Below are 7,996 nucleotides of genomic sequence, written 5' to 3' on the forward strand. Positions count from 1 at the left end.
TAGTTAAAGCACAAGGAGTCTGTAAATGCTGACAAAGGCGGGGAAAAAAACCTTGAGAAGGGCATTTATCTGAATGGAGGGCGGACAAATGTTCAGCTGTACAGACAGGAAATTATGGAGGCGGTCTTAGACGGAGGTCTGTTCTAAGCGGGAAAGTGCTGTTGCTAATGATATGACCCCTGACCTCACTGCCGAGAGCCGTACGTTTGATACTGTCTTTGCTGCTGAGAGCAATCAGGTGAACTGAGAGGAGGCAGAGGGAAGCAACACGCGAGGTCAGGCTTTTCCAAAAGCTCCGTGTTACCATTCATGAGACGGCCTCTCAGCCTCTCAGCCTCTCAGCCTCTCAGCCTCTCAGCCTCTGCCTTAATGACAAAAATGGCTTCCCCTTTTGTTTCATGCGCCACATGCACATTCAGCTGTTATTAGCAGACCGTAGCACAGACTAACCTGAGTGCACAGATCCGGTGCTCTCACGTCTACCTGTTATATTCCCGTCACACAAACAGTGAGCTATTGTCTCTCGCCCGCCCCTGGAGTGATTAAGACGTAAGGCGCTGCAGGGGGTTGGCCCGTGGTTAAAGGAGCATAGAATCCTAAGAGGCTGACACACGCCGACACACACACAAACCCGCAGACACAGGCACAGCAGGGGTTTGGCACGGTATCTTATCCCAGCCATTGAGGCTAATATCTGTGAACGGGGCATGCTGGCAGTTTTAAATCTTCAAGTGCCCTCAGGAACTTCCAAGCATATACACGTTTGCGAGAGAAATGAAAAAAAAAAAGTATCTAAGTGCTTTCTCTGGAGTGTCGTCATCCGAGAGTCACGCAACAGTAATGCTTTCAGGAGAGCATCTGTGTCGAAAGCACGCACTGTGATGCTGCCCTCTGCCTTCAGTTTCCCTGCTACGCTGCAGTTGCAGAAACACGACTCAGTGCTGCAAGCAGCCGTTAAAGTCGAAAGAAGAAGAAGAACAGTGAGCGCGGTGTTGGATGTCTAGTTATGGTCTGCCGACTCACAGTGGGGGCTGACTATTGTTATTAATTTATTTCTTTGTTTTTCTTTTAGTGTTCTGGAACACAACCGCAGGTTTGCTTGAGGCAAGAAAGTAGAAGTAAAAGTTGTTGAAACAGGGTCTAATGTAAAAGTTATACTAGAAATAGTGGAAACATGCAAAAAAAAATTATATTCAAATATATATACTTTATATACAAATAGTGCAGGAATTATACAAATATTTAAATACCTGAGAATATCCAGGAAGTTTAATCAACAATATCTTCTACCAAATATATAATAATAAATAAAAATTCCTGTTGAACGGAGGACTAAATCGACACCCACAGTTTTTTTTTAGTTTCATTGTAATGATAACAATGAGCTACTGTTTGTTGTTGCTCACTAAAAATGCCACACATTCAGTGCAGAAAACGGACTCTCCCGCAGCAACAAACCTGCTGAAGGCTGGATTTTATTTATTTAAACCTCCCTTAAAATTCTCATGGCTTTTTTAAAGTGACGCTTTAGCCGAGGCTCGTGATTCTCACACAGACAAAAAAAAAAACATAAGCCAAAAAGTATGTATCATCAGATTGTCTGTTTTTCCTTCGTCCATCTTGGCTGCTCAGCTGCCTTTCACTTTCTCTGGTGAAGATGTCCTGCAGCCCTCTGTATCAACCATCTTGGTCAGCTATCTGATGGCGAACGCTGTGTCTGACAGGTTCAGCCGTCTAATGATATCTACACTTGAGTGCCCACCTGTGCTTGGCCTTCATGCATGTGATGCCATATTGATTTTTATTCTGGTTCTCTTGCTATAGAGGGACTTTATGACACGTGCCATATCAAACTTTAGCACGCGTCATCACTTGCCATGCAGGTGAGAGTTAGTTACCGCAGTTAGCAGCAGCAGCAGCTCGGCCGTATTGTGGAGAATTATTGGTCATTCCGTGTTAGCAGTGTGTGTTTACACACTCGGCCGGTGAGTTTTATGTCACTGCAACATTCAAACTGAAGATGCTGACACATCATTTCCATCTGTAATGGAGATAAAGACTGTGGCTTTCTGCTGTAACTGGCCTTTGTGTTGCTCAGTGGGCCTGTCAGGGTCTTTAAAATTTCAACATATCCAGCTGCCATCAGGCTTTAGTGAGTCAGAAACATGAGTTTTTAAAATGATCGCACAATGGACCAGCCTTTTTTTCCAGCTTCACTATCTTGATTTGAAAAATAGAAATAAATCATGTGGAATATTTGGGCACGCATTTAAAGTTCCCCAGAGTTCAGTTAACCTTCTCTCCATTTGTAAACCTAGAACTTACCTCATTTGAATTATTCAGGTATCATTGGACGGTATCACTCGGCTATTTTCCCACTGCAGACATTAGCATCGATGCTCATCTGCAGCGCTCCTCGTATCTCTGTCCAGGCATATGCACTACTCTTATGTTGTTATGTTTCACTGCATTTTCCACTGCTGTTCACAAATGTGACTAAGGTGCTAAATTTAGCACGTACGCCCATTCTGCTTGAGGCTGAAAAAAAATAGGAGCGTATTTCACATTTAACCAGGGACGCAGAAGGCCAGTGTCATTCTTCTGAATTGTTATTGCTGATTTTGGTTTTTAATTAATTTTTGTACTAATGATGGCACAGCAAATAAAGACAGCGCAGTTGAGTGATAGCTGATATGCCAGTGGTCATTACCAGTTATGCATTTAAGCCAGGGTTCTTCCCTTTTTCTCTCTGGCTCTAATGATGTTGTCAGGAAAGTCTGCGGCTGATTGCACACCTCAACATTCAGAGCTGCAAATATGGTGAGCGGGAGAAACTATTAAAAGTCTCCATGTGTTGTCAAAGGGTTTGTGTAGGCGCTCAGCAAAGGTTACGGCACACTTGTAAACGCACATTCCTGCACCATATGTTTTTCTTCAGCTTTGCTTCTGAAAAAAAAAAAAAAGAAGTGCTATCTGAAAGTCCCTGCATGCCAATCAGCAGAAGCAGAACAATTTTCACTTCAAGCTCGTCCTGCTTATTAAAATGATCACGACTCAACTGTTTTTTTCTGTTCTCCATATTAAATAATGCAGCTTTTTGAAATGTTTTTGATATGATTTTGAGGCTGAATATAAAAATAAAGGCAAACTAATCACATATGAAAACCTGGCAGTGGAATGTCTGATCATGTGACCTGACACGTGTAAGGGTATATTGATGAGTTCTAAGACAAATTGGAGCGAGTCCCTATTTATAGAGATAACAAAGTCATTTCTTCACTTGTCCTCCATTTAAGTTTTCACACTTCTGCAAGTGGTGTTTTCATCAGATACGAATTCTGGTGTGTGTCGCTAACACCTCCCTGGTTCTTGACTTTGACTAGCGACCAAAATCAGGTTCCTTCAAATGATACAGGAAAAGATAAAAACAAGTTGAAGTTTGGTTTCAAATATGACGTTTTCAGAGTTTAAAAAGCACTGATGAAACAGAACGTAATGCAGCTCGACTCTCAACAACGACGCGGCGATGAAACTTGTAAAAAGCTGTTTAGACCCTAAGGAGTGTAACAAGTTATTAAAATCAGACATCTTTGGATATAACACCTTCTAGATGTGTCTTAGGACTTCTGATTTTACCCTTGTTTTTTTTAGTCTTTCTGGCATTTAGAGAGAGTCAGAGATCTCTTATTCACACATACTCTCCTCCTTCCTCCAGATCTGCTGGTAAAACACTCGATGCCTCTGCCTTTGTCTGCATCTCTTCAGTAGCAGCTGTTAGTGAAGAGATACCACCTACAGATTTCATTAAACACACACACACACACACACTGCAGTTTAAAAGCACATTTGGAGCGAGCGGCAGCCTACGTTCACCGGAGTTTGTCACAAACACCGTCTCTGCTGTTTTATCTGATCACGTCACTTGCGCTGCACCTGGCTGTTTTGGTGTAAAACTCTAATGTGGATGTTTACCTTTCGTCAGTCAACCACACACTGAGATCAGATTGTCGAACACAACAAGTCAGTTTCATGCCTGGAGCAAGGCATGCTGGGATGCTGAGACGCGCGGCATTGGCTGGATGACAGCCGAACGTACAGGGATTTAAGGGGCTGCTATATCCTGTAATTGCGGTAAATCTAATTTGGATGTATGGATCGTGGCGCTTTTTTAATGCAGAGCGAATGTAATATGTCTCTTATGAGATTTTCCACAGTCTTGTTTTCACCGCTGTGGTTGCTGCCGTGTCTCATCTTTTTTCTTCTTTTGCCTCAGACATTCCTTACATTCTCACATGGTAATATGTCCATAACCCTTAACTAAACAAGGAATGTAAAAAAAAATGTTACCCATTTATTCACCACAAATATCAAATATGTAACTCTGACATAAAAATGATCCGAAAAATGCACTCATTTTGCTTTGTTTTTAAAAAAATGATTTTTCAGACTCAATTTAACTCGGGCCTAACTGTTCTCTTTCCATCCTCAAGGCAAAAGTATGGAACAACTTTTACAGGCAGAAGTTGCACTTTCCAATCACAACTAGGGAATGAAGTTTTGGACATGCCTGGAGTGATTTCTGAACATCCAAGCGAAGAGCGAACGGGGTCACCAACCTGTGAGCTCCCTCCTTACATCGACACTGTCTTGTTTCTTCCACCCACTTCACCTTTAAAAAACTTTTTTTTTTTTTCTAAATCTCTTTACCAATTCAGCCACTTCTGTGGTGAGAGGGCTTCTTGTTTTGGTTGTGAAAAATCAATAGCCATTACAGGAGAGAGAAGGAGAAGCGAAGACGACGAGAGAACACGCTTAAGAGGGATGGAGACAGACTGCTATGCCTGTCAGTCTGACCCTGCCTGACGGCTGTCATCTCCTTTAATTGCTTTGCTAATATCATCCCCACTCAGCCTGGAACTAGGTCAGCGAGGCCCCTCTGCTGGAGCTGACTTGAGGCTGTCCTTCTTCATGAACTCCCCTTTTACTCCCTGCCTTCTTTCTTGTTTCTCTTTTTGGGGGCCATCTCAATTTGGAGCATAAATTATAGAGTGGGAAAATGAGAAACAATGCATTGTTTTTCCGTGTGTTGAGCTGGGTTCGGGTTAATCTAGTAACAACAACTGATAACCCGCTCATGTAGGAAGCTCTATTCTGGGAAAGGAAATGGGCTCATCTGAATTAACCTTTATATTTCCCTCTGGTGATGCAGGGACTGCTTTTCCGTCTGTTTTTTTTCCCTTGCTATCAGTGCCATCAGGTCAAACTACAAATCTTATTAATAATTTGTTTCCTTTTGTAGATTTGTTTACTATCCCGCCTGTCATCAAAAACATGGCTCCAGACTGTGAATTAATTGCAAGTGACACGGTGAGAACGAACCGTGAGTGCTGTAGTTTATCACAGTGAGATTGTGTTTGGAAAATCAAAAGCTGCCGTCAATAACTTTTATACGAAACCATTTAGTGAGAGGCTATAAAAATAGATTCCTTGCTTCGCAGCTAAGGAAAGGGTCATCATCACACGATGGAAATTCAAAATGAGCAGCATCCTCCAGCGTTCTCATTTCAGACTGGAAATCAACGTAAACCATTTGGACTGACAAGTGCGCGGCAGGCGTCAATCACTGCTGAGGCATTAATTCTTAAACACAATCTGACGTACGGAATAGAAATGGGGGGAAAAATAGAAATGGAAACGTAAGCAGTGCTGTTTGTGAAGATGTGACTTTCCGGAGATGTGACTGAAGCAGCTAAACGAAGTCGATAAAAATAACTGTCGATACAACGTAGCATTGTGTTCTGTCTTGAATCAGTTGACACTTGAGTTATTTCTATTATCAGCAAATGTTTTTCTTTTTTTCTTTTTTTACTTTGTCTGGTAAACTGCACAGCTTCTGAAGAAGAGGGAAAATGATGTGAGTGTTAGGGATGAAGCACCGAGCAGCTGTTTTCTGCCTCGGGGAAAATGGCATTGCATTCAACGTGGTTTTATGAGTCTGTGATGTTTCAAGGTATTTGTTCCTCATTCAGCCACCGTAGGCTCAGACCACGCTGACCTTTAAGGATAATAGCACTTTTTCATACAAGGTTTTTTAACGTACAGCAGCACGGCAGTGGTCTTTTGAACCGACAAACATAAACCCATACACTCACCTGCTGTTATTTGTCTTTCTCCGTCAGCAATATACAGAATAGTTTCCGGTAGAATGTTGATGAATCTCGGTCATGATTGATTAGAATCGGTATTAATCACTATTAATAGGGATCAATTCCCAGCTGCACTGTGATTAATCACATAAAATGTTTTAATTGCTCGACGGCTCTAAAATAAGCACAGGCCAATTATACGAGTTATACATTGCATGCATTTCGTTTTTGGAAAGTGCAGTGCTCTTTGAGCAGCTCCTTTGTTGTACATCCAGTCAATGCTTCAGGCAGCCATTTTAAACAAGGTAGTAAAGCACAGATGAGGGACAAGGGGCTAGTAATTGTGTCGGCAGCGGGGCTCTGAGCCAGGAACTGTCAAGACCTCATACTTCCACTCCCTCACCCGCTCCTGGTTTAATGGAGCATGTGAGGGCCAAAGTGTGCTCGGCCGGCCCCAGCCTAGGCTCTGTTCAAATGGCCTCCCGTCTTTCTGTGATAGGCACAGTGGAACAATCAGCCTAAGGTAGAGCAGCTGGAAAAGCATTAGTGTAAGACACGTCCTGGAGGTTGCCATTTTCGCCTCGCTGCCCAACATTTGCTCCCACAATGAGACACCTCTTCCCGTGAACCATAACAAAAACAATGGCTCTGCCCTGGACCTGGAGTTATTTTGGTTGCACTATAAACTACAACTCATGCCTCAGTGTTGAATTCACACCTTCGGGTGTAAATGAGCATTTAGTTGTTGTAGCTTACAACTCGCTGACCTGTTCCATGGAATCCAGGGGAAGGTTTTCCCAACATGTCCATCCCCTGATGAGCTGTAATCCTGTGTCTACTGGCCCACAGTCACGGACTTCCATATAGTCTAGAAGAATTGTTCCTTTGTGTGAGAGTGAAAGTCCAGCTGTCATCCTAAATATTTAGTTTGAAGGATAAAATCATGGAACAGAAGCAAGCCCTCTGGGTTTTTTTTTTTTTTTTTTGGAACTTCGGTTTTTGGGAATACAGCCCAGATTTCACAGAATCTGTTGCATCACTGTTCAGGCCTCATCCAGACATAGTTTTCATGACTGTTTGTCTCGGACACATTTTTAATTCACAGTTTCTCTGCTTACTCAACGCCTGAAATTTATGCAAATCAAATCTGCTTTGTTTCATTGTTTTCCGTTTTTGTTTTTTCTACTGTGCTGATACTGCTAAAATTAAATGATACCAGTGAAGGAACAATATGCAGAAATTGTTATGTTTCCTAGACAAATAGCTCACTAGCAGGGGGTGCTAAAAACACATCTTGAATGCTTTTGTTGTTCAATATTTATCTAGTCCTGTAACTTGATCAATGAATTGCTATTGATTGTCTGGTGTTGTAGACACTTTTGCACATCTTCACTTCGGTAACTGTTTGATGCTGTCCTCAGGACAACAATCCTGTTAACAGTTATCAAAGTGTTGGTAAGCACAGAGGAAGAGGAGATGAAGAGGAGTCAATTTGGTGTCCTCTCTAGCTCCTTGTTTTTTCTTTTTTTTCCAATACCAGTCATGGTTAATGATCAGTTAACAGAAAGTGTGATTACATGTCAAATTCATTATCACTGCAGTTTAATCAATTCACGTTTCAACCCTTAATTTTTCCTGTCGTCCACAGTTCTGGTCGTGAGCAAAATAATCATCTGCGGGAGAAATGAACAGTAATGAAACTTGTCTCACGGAGACAGCGTTGCGCCCAGAAGATTACAGAGAGCACAAGTCCAGGAAATAGTGCAGGTGCTTCTGAGACAATGTTTTATCTCTGTCTGTTCTGTGCCAAGCCGGCACATAGGCTGAGCTTAGCTGAGCTCTCATGCTGA

General features: G+C 42.2%; 1 protein-coding gene across 5 annotated transcripts in view; it reads left to right on the forward strand.

The window, feature by feature from the left end:
• Positions 1 to 7,996, forward strand: part of klhl29 (kelch like family member 29) — a 178,016-nt gene that overhangs the window by 15,504 nt on the left and 154,516 nt on the right. Inside the window, exon 1 of one of the 5 annotated variants that reach the window (XM_025056612.1) lies at positions 24 to 4,618. The exons of the other annotated variants lie outside the window; for them this stretch is intronic. The gene's annotated coding sequence lies outside the window, so the exon portion shown is untranslated. Of the gene's footprint in view, positions 1 to 23; positions 4,619 to 7,996 lie in introns of those variants that run through there. 5 annotated transcript variants of the gene reach the window in all.

The sequence above is a fragment of the Cynoglossus semilaevis genome, chromosome 7, assembly GCF_000523025.1.
Source record: "Cynoglossus semilaevis isolate Cse_v1.0 chromosome 7, Cse_v1.0, whole genome shotgun sequence".
Classification (NCBI taxonomy): Eukaryota; Metazoa; Chordata; class Actinopteri; order Pleuronectiformes; family Cynoglossidae; genus Cynoglossus; species Cynoglossus semilaevis.